The sequence below is a fragment of the Cyprinus carpio genome, unplaced genomic scaffold (genome assembly GCF_018340385.1).
Source record: "Cyprinus carpio isolate SPL01 unplaced genomic scaffold, ASM1834038v1 S000006795, whole genome shotgun sequence".
NCBI classification, from domain to species: Eukaryota; Metazoa; Chordata; class Actinopteri; order Cypriniformes; family Cyprinidae; genus Cyprinus; species Cyprinus carpio.
Window position 1 is genome coordinate 43,034 of NW_024879381.1, and position 16,648 is coordinate 59,681.

The 16,648-nt window shown below is 36.3% G+C and overlaps 2 long non-coding RNA genes across 2 annotated transcripts; one reads left to right on the plus strand and one right to left on the minus strand.

The window, feature by feature from the left end:
- The first annotated feature begins 9,069 nt into the window (after positions 1 to 9,069).
- On the plus strand, positions 9,070 to 9,499 carry LOC122144898. Its single transcript, XR_006159912.1, has 2 exons — positions 9,070 to 9,115; positions 9,365 to 9,499. It is a non-coding gene; the product is annotated as an uncharacterized LOC122144898 (long non-coding RNA).
- Positions 9,500 to 12,548: 3,049 nt separating this feature from the next.
- Positions 12,549 to 15,655, minus strand: LOC122144878. The gene is made up of 3 exons (XR_006159888.1): positions 15,574 to 15,655; positions 13,197 to 13,263; positions 12,549 to 12,571 (listed from the first exon to the last, which is right to left on the minus strand). It is a non-coding gene; the product is annotated as an uncharacterized LOC122144878 (long non-coding RNA).
- Between the last annotated feature and the right edge of the window lie 993 nt (positions 15,656 to 16,648).

Here is a 16,648-nt window from a genome sequence, read left to right on the forward strand (position 1 = left end):
TTGTATTTTTCCCCCTGTCGTCCGCCCGGCTGCTCTACGGCTGGGGTGCCCCTTGCGTCGAGACGTGGCCCTTTTTTTTTTTTTTCAGGAGGAGAGATAGCCAAAGCTTTAGCTCCCCACGAGAGGACCAAGATGTCCGGCTTCCTGAGTCTTAATCTCCAGTCGGAGGGCGTTCATGGGCCCTCTCGGTCCAGCTATTCTATTTGCCCTTCGCCCACTGAATAGCGGGGGCTTGTCAGGCCTTGTGAGGGCCCCGCTACGCCGACACCGCTGACCTATTCCAGTCGAGGCAACACTGGTCCTCCCGCGGTCGCGGCTCTATACAATCACGCTGCTCCTGCCCTCATCGGCCGGATAGCGGCTCACCACGTTCCAAACGCCGGTGAGCTTCCCGTTGAGCATCGGCTCGAGCCCCTACCGAGCCCGGGCGTCCCAAACCTCGCAGTCTGGTACCAGCAGCCGGTGTAGGGCCCTACCCTTCCAATGCTTAAGTCGCTTGACCACCGGATATGTAGGCTCTTCAGGGACTGCCAACCAGCTGATTCTCAGGAAATAAAAAACTAGACCCCGCCCGTACTTACAATGCTTTTTTGGGGGGGGGGCGTTCTTAAATCTGGCGGCTGTCTTTTTGTCCACAATGCTTTTATGGGGGGTATGACTCTTAGGTTCGGCGCCATTCCCGAGTCGGAAGCCCTTCCCCGCGCACAGCACGACACAAATTACGCATATGTCCATACCTCAGGCTAATAATATGTAAGCGTGAACTAGTGAAATTGATGTTTTATTAACAAGGTTCAGGAGGAGCGCGTCAGAGTATCTTACGCCATAATCAACACCGGTGGACACACAATCAAGTAATCAATTTAACCACAGTAATAAATACCGCTGATTTACCCTACCCATTGACGGGGTTATCAGCATCCCTCCTCCACCCCAACTCCTCACTTCAAGTTCACTTTACAAACTAGATCGGGGAAGGGGGGGGGTACTCTAGGTTCGGGGCCATTCCCGAGCTCGGAGCCCTTCACAAGACAGGCACCGACAATATACGAATTCATTACCTCAGACTAATAATTGTAAGCGTGAAAATAGTGAAATATATAAATTAATGAAAATAGTTCCAATCAAAAGCTGAACTGTAACAGAGGCGGGAACAGAACGGAAGGAAACATGCTGATCCAAAATTTCAAAGCTTTATTAGACCACATGGTTAAAACAGGCTAAGATCAGGGACACCGAGGCAAACAGGAACAGAGGGAGACAAGACACGAAAAGTGATGCACAGGTGGGCATGGATCTGCCCCTGATCTGCAAACAGCCACAGCATTCAATAGTGTAGTCTAATGGGGTCATCCGTATCCAGGCCGGATGTTCAGGCAAGGGGCAGACAATCTCCAACAGGGGCAAGGACTAGAGAGGTAAACAAGAGAGAAAGAGTTTGTTGTAGTTGCAGAGATGCAGCCGGCAAATTTCAGGCACTGCGTAATATCAGCTCCAGAGATCTGTTTAATATCTGTGTGAAGATGGGGGCCAGTTGGTCAGCACAGACTTTTTAGACAGCAGGTGAAACATGAAACACCATCTGGAACCTGAAAGCTTTCTTAGGCCCCTGTTTACACTTGGTATTAAGATGCGTTTTGGTTCAATCACATCACAAGTGGACAATTGGAGACACATACCCCTTTTACACCTGGCATTTTAAATCCGTCTCTTCTGCCACTTTCGAAAAACACTTCTCACAATGATTACATATTAGGTCAGTAGGCGGAAAGTACTATGGTTTTTTTATGGCTGCTTGAACACATTCGACCCACATCAGTGTCTACATCACGAAATGTGGCATTCTTGTCAGAAATAACATCTCTTACGGGAGCAAAAAATAACCACTGAAACTGTCCCTGTTTATCTGGCATTTAGTGGGACTTTGAGATTATGAAGAGATATGCACATGCATAAGTATCGATGTAGAATTTTTCAGATTACACATATTTTTGCCATCTGACCACTCTGTATAGCAGTCACTGACCACTAATAAATCATGTATTTCCTCATTGATCTAGACAAATTAACTCTAGGTGTGCTTCATTCCAGCTGGATTTAATGAAAGGTTTTTTGAGATTTCCGCTTGCAATTGGGGAGGAATTAAAAACAGAGGCTTAAGGTTAACGACTTTCTGTTTTCGGTAAGTGACGTGAGCGCGGTTTTTGTGTGGGCTACTTTATCACTGATGAAGTTGGATTATGACCAGTACCTACGTGTACAATACACAGATGTTTTTTTTTTAAGTAGCCACAGGAAAACACTTTTAATCAGTACTCCTACGGCTTAATGGGCCGTCTACTATATAAATACCAATGACAATGGGTCTATAATTGGTATTTTTTATATAAGTTTTATTTTGCTAAACATGGCAATAGTACATTAACATTAGGTTACAAGAAAATATTTTTTACTGGTATAAAAACATGGATTTTTGAGAGGTCTGAATTCACTACAGTAAATATTTCAAAGTCCAAAAAATTCTGCCAGAAACTTGTTGTCAGCAGGAGTTGTAATGGTTGTCACAGCGGTTGTTGTAGTAGGTTATTTTATCTTCCTCATGACGATCGGTGCACACTCTACTTGAGCCTCCATTCCTTTTATCCTTTTTAACCTTCTGTAAAAAAATAAAAAAAAATTAAAAAATAAAATACAAACAATATTTAGGCTTATCAAGCTTTCTGGAAAATTGCAGTAGACATTAAAAAAAAAAAAAAAAAAAAAAACATAAATTTGGTCTGACTGCTAAATTGATACAGAGATGAACAGCATATGCGTTTGGAATAAAATATCTTACTTTTTATGCACTTTTCTGTTGTTGAATGTTGGCTCAATGAAATGATCTCTTCAGGAGTCTGAACTGTTTAATAATAATTAATAATAGATGCATTAAACAACAACAACAATACCTCAGTCTTAAACTAGATCTGGTTCTTCACAACATATGTGGTTAATATTTATAGAGCTGTCAAAGTTTAAAAACATTAAAGGTTCATTAATTGTGCAGTATGGAAAAAGTTTTAATGCAACCATTATAATGAGTTTTAATAGCTTTAACAACCAATTCAGTTTGGATTTCATACAGTGGAAAATGAACTTTATAGACATTATTTGCAGATACTTTATAAATCATACCAAGACAAATGCCAAAATACAAACCCGATTCCAAAAAAGATGGGACACTGTACAAATTGTGAATAAAAACAGAATGCAATGATGTGGAAGTTTCAAATTTCAATATTTTATTCAGAATTACAACCATAGATGAACATATCAATGTTTAAAACTGAGAAAATATATAATTTTAAGGGAAAAATAAGTTGATTTTAAATTCCATGGCATCAACACATCTCTAAAAAAGTTGGGACAAGGCCCCATGGTCTGTATCCACTTTTGTTTTGTGTGGCATCACTCTGCTTCTTTTTATCTAACTAGTATGGTTTTACAAACGTCTGGGGACTGAGGAGGACAATGTTGTCCGCATCTTGTCCTAAATACAGGCTTTCTAGTGCTCAACTGTCTTAGGTCTTCTTTGTCACATCTTCCTCTTTATGATGCCGCTCGAATGTTTTCTATGGGTGAAAGATCTGGACTGCAGGCTGGCCATTTACAGCACCCAGATCCTTCTTCATACGCAGCCATGATGTTGTAATTGATTGCAGTATGTTGGTCTCGCTAATTGTCATGTTGGAAAATGCAAGGTTTCCCTGAAAGAGACGACGTTCTGAATTGGAGCATATGTTGTTCTAGAACTTGGATAGTACCTTTCAAGCCCCCTTGATGGTGCCTTTCCAGATGTGTAAGCTGCCCATGCCACACGCACTTCATGCACACCCCAGTATTCATAGAGATGCAGGGCTTCTGAACTGAGCCGCTGATAAAACTTGGTGTTTCCTTGTCCTCTTTATGTCCGGATGGACATTGGCATACCATTGTTTTTCACAAAAGAACTTAAAATTTTGATTCGTCTTACATTCTAGTTATTACAGTTATTATCACTGTTGTTTGACACAGTCCATTTAAATGAGACTTTTTGGCCCAGATTGTTTTCTTTTTCAACTTTTACTTCTGCGCTTATTTGGCATTCTTTTATAGTTTAGAAAGGCTTCTTTTTTCACCTATAGGAGTTTTAGCCGGCAACACGGTGGACTGGCACGGTGGATGGGTGTTTCACCGACACATGTTTTCTGGAAGTATTCCTGAGCCCATGTTGTGTTTCCATTACAAGTAGCCATTCCTTGTATGTGATTACAATGCCATCTAAGGGCCCTGAACTTGATTTTGCACGGGCATGACAGTATGGTTTTTCGAGGCCTGACCCTTACACACAAGAGATTGTCTCCAAGATCTCTGAATTCTTTGGATGATATTATGCACTGTAGATGATGATAAAACATTCACAACTTTTGCAATTTTTTCTCTGAGAAAACTCCTTTTGATAGTGCTCCATATTTTTTTTTTCAGCTGCAGTTGTTCCTTATATGTACATGTAACATTTTCCGGGCCTCTTTTGATACCTGTGCCCAACTTTTTTGGAATAGGGTTTGTATAAGAATATTGCAAATATTGCAAAGAGAAAATCGGTGTAAAGATTTCCTCTGAACCACTGTGTTGCAAATACAGAAAAAACACTTGGTGGAAGTTACTGCAGCCAGAGCACATGAACCAGTCATATAATGGCAGCGTCGTCATTGGTGGCGCTTTCACAGTTCTAGAGTCAGTTACAGTTTACGGTTGTTTTTTTAAAATAATTCAAAATGAACACAGAGGGCTTCAACACAAATGCCTATATTGATGATTAACAACCTCAGAGCTCACCAACAAGGTTTATCAGTTATTGTTAAAAATCTATTTCCTTATGGACTGTTGTGCTCTATTCTTTGAAATGGTTTCTTATTCATACACTATATTTGCATATGATGACATAAGTTCTTTGAGTATTTTTACAGAATATGAATTCGTTAACTGTTGAATGAGGTGCTGCATGTTTTTTTTCGGGGGGGGGGGGGGGTTTTTTTTTTTTCCCCCCCCAAATACAAAAAACACAACAAAACATTTACACCACCAGCAAAACACGCACGAGGGAGCAAAGCGACAACTGAGCTTGTTGGCAATAGGATGTTGCTGTGAACAGGCAATCGTGAAACGTTAAGATAGCCTAGGTGTGTCTTTATGTAAATGAGGAGTTTGCAATTGAGAGTTTAATTTTAAAAAACATCTACTGAAATAGAGGAAGCAAAAAGAGGTAGTAGCATGTCTTAAAAATGCTAAAGAGGTATAACTTCCACCAGGTGTTTCCTGTATTTGCAACACAGTGGTCAGGAGGAATCTTACACCATTTCTCTTTGCAATATTTGCAATATTCCTATACATGCACAGCCTTAGATGGTGTTTTCTCTCTATTTTTAATGTAAAAGTTAAATTACAACTGTGCTTCATCCGTCCTTGCGAATATACAGTCAACCAAAAATGTATTCAGAACACCTTCAAACAGTTCACACATTATCCACAGTTTATTCTCTATAGTTTGGAAAAATGCCGTAATAAAATCTATCAAGAAATCAAGAGTTAAAACTCTGTCTAGGGACAAAATCATCTTGATACTGTTCAGAGTAACTTTGGACTAGAAAAGGTATGTAAGGTCAAAAGTGTCCAAATCAAATTTTTTGGCCTCCTAATTTTTTATCAGCTTTACTGTGTAGTCCTAACTGTATGAAGTGAATTTTTGTGTATAAATATGTCCACGTTTACTTTATTTTGCTTATCCTCACTTACATATCATGAACTATTTAGTGGTCCTGCAACCCACTAGTAAAAAAATACCAAAAATGGTTTAATCAATTTTTGGTTTGACTGTGCTTCTTTTGTGGTGTCATCCCATGCTGATTTCTTTCGAAATAATATACACTGACACTTTAGCTCAACATTGAGCATTTGTCACTATTTCAGCACAAGAACATGTATAGGCACACATGAATTTCTCCATGTCATAAATGAAGCATTACAATGGACTGATCAAATTGAGAAATTATTTCCAGCTTTTTTAACTCCTGACTCCAGTTAACTTTTTTCTATAATGTACTGTAAACAATGTGTTCAGTAACAGTCATTTAAAACTTTTTTTTTGTTTGTTTGATTTGAGCATGCAGATTAGCACTTTAAATTCTGTTACAGTTAAATTTAGGTAAAAGTAAATGAGGTTCCCATTCTGAGTTCCCTTTCATTCTTTGGAATTGCTTCGCAGTCTTTTTTTAAAACAGACAAATAAGCTATAGTATTTGTTTCTAGACTAGATTAATAAATTAAATGAATCATTGCAAGAGTGAGACAAGTCATCATCATTAATGTGATGTCATGTAGCTCTACAAAAACATGAGAGACTGTGGTTTAGAGAAAAAAAAAACAGCTGACAACAGACACGTACAAACACAAACAGGAACAGTTTTCATCTCAAGTAATTACAGAGATCTCTATAGGACTAAAATACATTTCTCCGTTTTCTGAGACTGATGAAGAGAAAAATGTTGGTGTTTGTTTTTTGCTGCTTTTGGCATCTGGTTGGTAAGTCTGAAACAGTTTTGATTGTACCAGAATCATAAATCAAACTAGCATTTCACTCATCTACACTACATAGATCTACACTGTGTTTGGTTCTCACATTCAGTGCAGTTGCAGTTTCTATTGGACATCTTAAATGATGAAATTCAGAATTTGTAGTGTGTTAAACATCCGTTGGCTTTTTCTGTCTGATGGTAACAAGTGAGAAAGTGCATAAATCTTATTTCAAATACGTTTTAAAATAAAGCAACTTACTTTCCTACGTTCTGAAGTAGACTTCCGCGCAACCCCGTGCATCCCACCATCTGTAACCCCCATGTAGTCGAATGTAAAGTTACTGCAGTTTTAATGAGTTATGTAGTCTGTGTGTTTGTAATGGGACTGTAATGACTGTTCATTCAGATAATCTAGAGATTCTGTACAATACGTGTCTTTGTTTAACACTGAAATTACTAATCATTACTGATACCAGGTTCGAAAAGAAGATCATATACTGTGTGTTTGATGAACACTGAAGGCTATTAGCTGAAACATTTGTATTATTTTACGTCTTTTGTTTTTTACTAGATATCTTCTGAAGAGTATATGTAGAGTGCAGACTGTATATATCGGATTTTCGTAGAACATGAAATAATCATGCATTGATAAAATAACTGGGGAGACATAAAAACATTTTTAAATGACAATATTAAGTGTTCGATGTGACTCAGTGGTAGAGCATTGTGTTACCAGCGCAAAAGCTTCGTGGGTTTGATTCCCCGGAAACACGATTAGGTAAAAAATGTTAGCCTTGAATTCACTGTAAAGTCAACTTTGGATAACAAAGCGTTCTGCTTAATGGGTTACATTTAATTTAATTTTTAATTTAATTAACAGCCAGCGTTTTAAAAAACTAGGCCCTACTTGTGAAAATTAGAGCAATAGGAAAGGTGAAAAGTGAGAGATGTGTTTCTCGTTCATAGATTTTTGGGGAACTACCACAAATGGTGTTCAGTTTTCACACAAGACTATAAAATCTGACGGATGAGGAGAATCATGTATCTCTGTGCTAACGTCCACATAAAACTTCATATATAAAGCATGTTGTTTGTCACACCGCCTAATGGACGAAATAAAAAAAGTTGTTTCTACTCGGCCTAAAAACATCAACCAGATGACTGCTGATGTCCAGTTGTACAAATGTACTCAAAACAGATCAGTCTCTGTGGTTTTTCCATGTAATGGCTGGTTTTTTGGTTTTTGTGCAGCGTTTATTTCATTCTGATGTTTATTAAGTCAACAAGGGCTGGAGATAACAAGGTCTTTCACACACCAGTCTGGCCTGAGCCTCAACTACGAAAATCAGCTCAGACGACCGTCACTTTTCTGAAAGGAAAAAAAAAAAAGAGATTCACATTTACCACACAGCTGTTTCGAGAAGACCAGATTTAATTTCACAAGCCCAAGAAGAGGAGCCATGTCGATCAATTTCAAAACTACAAGCGATTAAAGATCAAATCCTTGCATTTAAACCAAAGTCATTTTATTTTAACTTTAACAAGAACGTTAATAAGTGATCTGAAAAATAAACTCTGTCTGTTCTTCCAGTGTTTGCTGTATCCATGATGAATGTGAAGTCAGTGTCAGTGAAGGAGGGAGAATCAGTCACATATAATCGTGACTCATGTTACTGAACTACATGGACACGTGATGATAAGATAGGGCACATTTGGACATCCAGAGACTCGTATAGCTCTAATCAGTAAAGAGGAGGGAAATGTTCCCACATATGACGATGTTCTTTTAATGAAAAGTGAAATTTGGGTTAATTTCATTTGCATAGCATTTTTCACAATACCCATTGTTTCACAGCAGCTTTACAGAAAGTCACGTGTCAGACTCTTGATTGGTTGAATATACTTCAGAGAAGTAAATATTAATAGTTTAATGTTTAAATCTATTTCTTATGGCAACCAACCCATAGAACCGTGGGAGTGAGTTTTGCACAGACACTCAAAATATAGTTCACTTTAATATATTTTAAAATAAGCAAGTATTTCTGTAAGTTATGTTTTAAGTTTGTGTCACAATTTATAGCAACACATTAGCTATAAATACAAAGGAAGAAGTGACCCTAGAGACAGATTGTATGAACAATATATCAAGAAGCATTTCAAGAAGTCAGCATGTCTTGTCAATTACTCCCTAAATTATTCTTTTTTTCCAGCTCATCTGTCTGTTCCTCTCATCAGCAGTAACTCTTCACAATGTTCATTATCATCATCATCATCATCATCATCATATTGTTCACTGGTGTGTTCAGTGGTGAATGTGGGTCATGTGACTCTCTCCTGGTACAAAGGAAACAGTTTATTGCCCGCCAGCATCAGTGAGTCTGATCTCAGAATCAGTCTCTCTCTGCCTCTGGAGGTGGAATATCAGGATAAAAACCAGCTACAGCTTGTGTGCTCAACAATCCCATCAGCAACCAGACAGACCACACATCTGAACATCACTCAACTCTGTCAACCATGTTCAGGTACAGCAGCACATATGCATTTACTGAATTAATTGTTGATTTTACCAAGACTGATCACTTAAGATGCAAGAAATGATGAATGAGCTTCTGTCATCATGTACACGTTCTTTCTAAACGGTCTGGATGATTTTTTTTTTCTGTTGAGAAGAAAATTAGATATGTTTGAGTTTATGTCAGAGACTAAAATTAGCTTTAAAAAAAATCTCATTTCAATTTACCATTGATTTCATTTGTTTTTGTTTTTTTCAGAGGTTCACGTCAGTTGTTGTGATACAGTTGAAGCTGTGATGCGATTGGTCGTCACTGCTCTGATGGGCGTGGCTGCTGCAGCTGCTGCTGTTCTTCTGGTCAATGACATCAGATCTACAAGAGGTTAAAAGAAAACAGAACAGATATCAAATATTCTCACATATATTGGAGTTTTATCTTAAAGATGACTATATGTATGGTCCAATTGTTTAATGATGGCATAATGATTTTTTGCTCTCCATCTGATGGCCAAAACAATTAATATTTTTTAATATTTCATTTCTTTTTTTAAATGTCGCTCCTTTTTTACATTTCTTTTTCAACTACACTGTTTTATTTTCTTTCTTAATTTGTTATGTTGAATTTTTATTTTGTTTCATTATTATATGCAGCAACCCACTAAAATAACAAAGTAAAATTATTTGTTGCAATTTGTCCAGTGCTCCTTAAATAAGAGGTGAGCCCCTTGAGCAAGGCACTGAACCCCCAAACTGCTTCCTGGTGCCACAGCAATAATAGCTGCCCTATGCTCCGGGTGTGGGTGTGTGTGTGTGTGTGTGTGTTCACTACTCACTGATGTGTGTGTGGTGTGTGGTGTTGTGTGTTGCACTTGGATGGTGAGAGATGCGAGCACAGATTCCGACCATGGGACCACATTACTTTCAACTTTCCACTTCGTTTATTTCAGTCAATTTCTTTTAAGTCCGTGTCCATGGCTGCAAGTCAGTTAGTTGTGTTTTTACTCACCACTTCCCTTTTTTTTTTCTTTTTTTTTTTTTTTTTATTTTTTTTGTTTGGTTGTGTTGAAGTGTTGATTAATGATTAATTAGTTATTTATTGTACTAAAAAAATGCTTCAGTGTAACTTTAACACTCTGTACGTGAGTGTGCACACTGAGCAGTGTTCATTTAACACTGGTGATTGTGCTGAGTGGTGGATGTTGTTGTTGAAGAGATGGTGGAGAATAATTTGTTGGTGGTGCTTCAGTTAAAAGGCAGTAACTGTGTAGTTTCCAGTGCAGTGTCTATCAGTGAGTTACATTAGTTCAGGCATGTGTGCTAAAGGTCAACTCCAAGAGATTTGAGTATTTGAGATTTGATAGGTTTAATAATTTATAAAGTGATTCGGTTAAGTTTTAAATATAAACACAGTATAAATATTAGTTTTTAGATGGTTTAAGGCAATTTACAGTGAAATTACTAATAGTGAAACTTAATAACTTATAGGCTACATGAATTTGCATTATTTTTTATTTACAATAAAAATTCAATAATAAAACAGCAGTGACAACATGCCACATGAAACCTGAAGAGGACTTTTTCATTGTAGACATACAGACATATAATTTTTCCCATGCATGAATAAAAATGATACTATAGCAAAAACAGTCATTTTTGTGCTGGAAGTCTTTGTCCCGTTAATTTTCTTCATAAAGATTTCACAAAAAAAAAAAAAAAAAAATACAAGAGAAACAAGGACATATTGTAGGTAAAAGAAAACACATTATGAACCTGTGATGCAAAACTTGTCATGTTTCTCTGATTGATTTTTTTATGTAATATGGACTACATAATCAGATTCCAAAAAAATTATTGTACTTGTAATTATATTTTTATTACATTTTTAAAATCATCATGATCAGATTACAGTTAGCTGTTATGGATTACCCTTATATAATTCATACAATGGCATACATGGATCTTCACTAATTATTTCAAATGTTGAGTAACATTATACAGTGTTTGGACAAAGCTTGAAAAAAAAAAAAAAAAAAAAAAAAACACAGTACCCTTTTCCTCTTGGAATTATAAGTTTCTGTCTGACATTTTTGTCAAAACTGAGTTTTTCACATATTCTTATCCTGTGACAACTTATTTTATATTATGTGATTTTTTTAATGTGTACATTTTGGGACTTTTTATTTAAAAAAACAAAAAGGTTCTAAACAGTCGAATGGAATGCAAAAACTTTGAAGATCAATATCTCAAAAACTACTCGAGAATGCAGAGAGAACTACACCTGTACTACATCTGACCAGCACCTCGAAGCAAAAGTGGCATTACAATTAGTGTGTACAGTTTTTACAATTAGTGTTTTATCACAGTTAAACCTTAAAAACAAAACCTATAATAATTATGTGCTTGTAAATTGGCTTTAATGTTAATAAAACAAGTAAATAAGATTAACCGCAATAATTTTGACCGATTAACACAATCATAAAACGGTTTAAAAAGTCAGTTATTTATTAATTTTTAGTATTTATCAAAATATATTTAAAAAGGTGTGCTGCATGGTTAAAATACGCTACAAAAAAAAAAAAAAAATCAGAAAATGCAGATGGCGAAAGGTTCACAAACATTATAATAAAACTGAAAACATAGCCTAGGCTATTTTAGTTCCCCTTACTCCCACAACAAATCATTTTAATTAACAGTATTTAGAAAAGAACAAGAATTATATATAAGAAGATACATTTATTAAACGACAAGCCAAACGAAATTCATTTAGGCTAAAAACTAAACTGAAATCAATTTTGGGTCTCTCATTCGACACAAAATCAAAATGTTTTCATATTCCGCGATGTAATTAAATGCCAAATTACTTGATTATTTATTATGTACTTCACTCGCGTTTCAATAAAAAGTTTTACATACCCCTATCAAACGTTACAGTGCATAATGCTTAACGACACATATTTTACATTTTTTAAACTGAGCAGTGTGTTTTTCCATATGTTTGTCTGACTGTAGTTTTTTCCCTTAGGATGATTTTGGTCCCATGCAGGTGAAATCAAACACAGATCTTAGTGTGATGTCAGTTTTCAGTACCAGTATCTTTTTCTCATCTGAGCAATCCTTCATACTTGGTTTTTCTCCATGTCTGCTGTGAAAAAAAAAAAACATATATATATATATATATATATATATAGTATTATATATATATATATATTATATATATATATAATATTTTGAATGTCTCAACTGAGCAATCAGAATCAAGTATTCCAGAGAGCCAAATAATAATTTAGCATTAAGCACGTTTCACTCTTACTACAGTTTCTCCATGTAATACTCACTATTCCTGGAGCTCCTGCGGCGGATAGTGAAAGCACAGCAGCAGCAGCAGCTACAACAGTCAGCAGCAGCAGAACAGCAAATAAACACCAACAACAATTCCTGCTCAAAGCAGCTGAAGACAGACCTGAATCTAGAAACAGCTAAAGACAGATAGTCATTAGAGCGAGAGAATATGACAAGTGTTGTTTATATACCATATTCACTGCATTATCTCTACGGACACGTATTTTGCATGTCCCAAAAGGTTTATTTCCTCTGTTAAAAATAGTAGGGATTGATAATGAGAAACAGTTTATGAAAGTTTAAGAATAGTATAGGAGGTTGGCCTCCAGAAATGTCAAGAGACGCCTTTTCACGGTCTCATGATTTAATGATACAATAGTCACATGTCAAATGTCATTATGTACTTTAAATTTGTTTGTACAGCTGCCGTGTTTCTGTTTGTCTTTCAGTTCATGTACAGTACACATGGTTTGGTGAATAGACAAGGCGTGGAGAGACATGTTATTGCCTTGTTAATTATTTCTGACTTCTTTATTATAAGCAGCAGGTGTTTAGGATGAAGTTTGACAATTTATTTATAGATTTCTGAAATTTAGTATTTTGTGTTCAAATGAAATTCGTGTTTTTGAAAGAACAACAGCAAAATCATTTTAAGTTAACTATAAAGTCAAGCTCCCATTAAGAACAATGCATTTATAAATATATTGTACTCTATTATATGCAATCTATAAAGAGGAATGGATAAAACATACCCAAGTCAAACTCCCTCTTCTCCATACGGGGCTCTTCATCAGTTTTGACTTGATCGGACAGGAGCAGCTGGAAATAAAGAAATAAAAAATTATATAAATAAATAAAATATAAATAATATACATATATATTATATATATATATATATATATATATATATATATAATATATATATATATATATATATATATATATATATATAATATAAAGGAACACATTGATGTGATAATTCCTTTGGCAGTTTCTGTTCATTTGTAAAACTGCATGAATCCTTTTAAAACATTCTCCAATTCCACATTAATAATATGCTTTACAATTCTAGTTGTGATGGTCTTTTCTTCCCTGTGCGTGATTGAAATTAATTAAATGAAGAAGAAGAAGAAGAAGAAGAAGAAGAAGAAAAAAAGAAAGAAATACAGGGTGGGACTTGATTTTGTCCATTTGGGGATTGACAGCTTCTTGTCATTGATAAGAAGCTGAATGAAGCGAATTATGTTGTTCAGACTCCTGACCGGCAAAGAAAAAATCGCGTGTGTGTCATGTAAACTTGCTGAAGCTGTAATGTGAGTCGTGGGGAAGTAGATTAAGAGTTAAAAAGCTCTGTTATCACGCCCGTGGTTTCGATCGTGATTGCTTCTGACAGTGATGTTGATGAAGATGGACTGAAATCTACAGAGTACCCTGATGTTGGCGTGGCAGATTGAATAATTCCATGATTTTGGAGAATTTAATTCAGCTCTGATCATTCACCGATTAAGCAACGTGCTTATAAAGTGAATCCAGTTAAAGTTAAAAAGTAAAGTTAGGAGGTCGAGGTAAAATATTTAGTTGAGAATGGGTTTGCAGTTTCGAGTTTCAGTGCCTGGAGTTCACCCTGTTTATTAGTCCCGAAATCTAATGGGACACAACGGTTCTGCACGGATTATAGAAGAGTAAATGCCGTGACAAAACCAGATTCGTTTCCCCTCCCGCTTATGGAGGATGGTATCGATAACGTAGGGTTCTGCGCGCTTCGTCACGGAACTCACCATGCTGAAGGGGTACTGGCAAGTTCCCTTGACGGAGCGCACGGCCAAAATATCTGCGTTCGTTACCCTGGATGATTTCCTTAATTATAAGGTGATGGCGTTCGGACTGCGTAACGCTCCGGGATGTGTCAAGTGCTGGGCGGTGTTTCAAACTGTAAAGCTTACCTCGATGATATTGTTGTTTACTACGAAAACATGGGATGAGCACTTGACCAAGTTAAGCACTGTTTTTAATCGGTAACTGGATGCATCTCTCACTCTAATTTGTCTAAGTGTGAGTTTGGCAAAGCGACAATTACCTATTTAGGGAAACAGGTGGGGGAAGGGCAGGTTCGACCTGTTACTTTGAAAGTGCAAGCTATTTCAGAATTTGCAGTACCCCGTACGAAACGTGAACTCAGGAGATTCCTAGGAATGTCTGGCTATTATCGGGGATTTTGTAAAAAATTCTCAGATGTTGTGTTGCCTCTAACAAATCTGCTTCGAGTATCACAATTTTTTTAGTGGATTGATGAATGCCAGATTGCATTCAAATCTGTTAAAACCCTTTTGAGTAGTGGTCCTGTCTTAACGGCTCCAAATTATTCAGATGTGCAATTTCAGTTGGATGGTTGATGCAAGTGCTACTGGTGGTGGTGCTGTCCTTCTGCAGGATGATGAAAAGGGATTGAGCTCCTGTAGAATGGGTACCTTTTCAAAGAAATTTCTGAAACATCAGTTAAATTACAGCACTATTGAGAAGGAGGCTTTAGACCTTCTTAATGGCTTTACAACACTTTGAGGTGTACATTGGCTTCTAGTATCTTCCGGTGGTTGTTAATATCACAGGACCACAACCCGTTAGTTTTTTTTTTTTTTTTAATCAGTTATTCTGATTAAAGATTATGAGGGTACATGAATTTGGGGAAAAAAATGTTGTGGAGTGATGAATCAAAAATACTGCAATGTTCCATAAAAAAAAAAACAAAACAAAAAAAAGAATCAATAATTTTTATTTCATGGTGTCTTCAAAGAAACATGAAACCATCGGTGATAAATTGTAGTATGTTTGGTCATCATAAAAGGTTCCTAAAAGACCAGTTATTACATTATAATTCAATGAATCATCTATCCTTTCTTTTTCTAATCCACTTGTGTTGTGTGTAGGAGCACAGGATTTCAGTAAATACATATTTAATCAGAAGTGCCGTTTTATGCTGATGAACAATTTGATTTACAGCCAGTCAATGAATTTGGTTTTATATGATCTATTTTTGTATTAAAATAGAAAAATCACTGATTCGTGGTCTAATATTGTATTTCTTCAAAAATAAATAAATAAATAACTTAAGGGTAAATTACATTAACTCACCAGTGATGATCACATTGAAAGTTTTTATAGTATCATCATGACTGATGCTGATTTTTTTGGTGATTTTGGTGCTGTCACACTTGCGGTTCTGTTTAAAACTTTGTCTTTTTTCCTGAAACTTCTCACTTCTGATGATCTCTGGCTTCATAACGTCCAGCGTGTTTCAGTTGTGATGTTTGAAGAGGATCAGAGATCCAGTCTCCATAGTCTCCCCTTCCGTCTGTCTCTGAATCTCCCGTCTTCACCATTCATAAAACAGCTTGTGTTGGGATGTCCATTAATCAGAGCGATGCGAGGTGTCTTCAAAATACCACAGAAACTTGTCATGACTCTTTTTTTGATTATATCAGTGTTTTAGAGTAACTGTATCGCCCTCCATCACTGTCACCACGTATTCACCAACAAAAAACACCTGGAAACACAAATATATAGTTACTCAATGCTTACCTTAAATATATAGTTCTATTAATAAATCATTAGAAAATTAAAATAAAAACGTAACCATGAGTGTTATAAGCCATCATTTAAAGATATTTCTCCTTATATAGAACCTTTTTTGGCATTAAGGGTTCTTAAATATCAGTCAAGTACTCTTGTCCTGTGTAGGACACAGATGTCTGTACTCTCTAATGGATGGCTTAGAGTCAGGTGACCAGGAACTTTACCCCCCCCAGAAACACCACGCCCTTAACAGATGTAGGCAAAATCAGAAACCAAACAAACAGGGCAGACAACGGCAAACAGACAGGCGACATTTCAGACACAGGAATATAACACAAACCCAAAACTGACTATATAATATTACAAACCATTGTTGAGTTTTTCAACATAACGTCAATATATTGAATTATCATATAATATTTCTGCTTAAAATGTCGTCGAGCAGAGTCAGTTTTAATATTGAACGCATCAGAAATGAGTTTTATGTTGACGAGGAGAAATTTAGTATAAAAACGAAAGAACTCTTGGGGTACAAACACAAATACATCGACAAATACAATCCAAGATAAGATTTTAGGAGTTAATGATGTGAAATTGTCATTATTATCGCTGAAAAACCGAAAGCGTGTGAGGT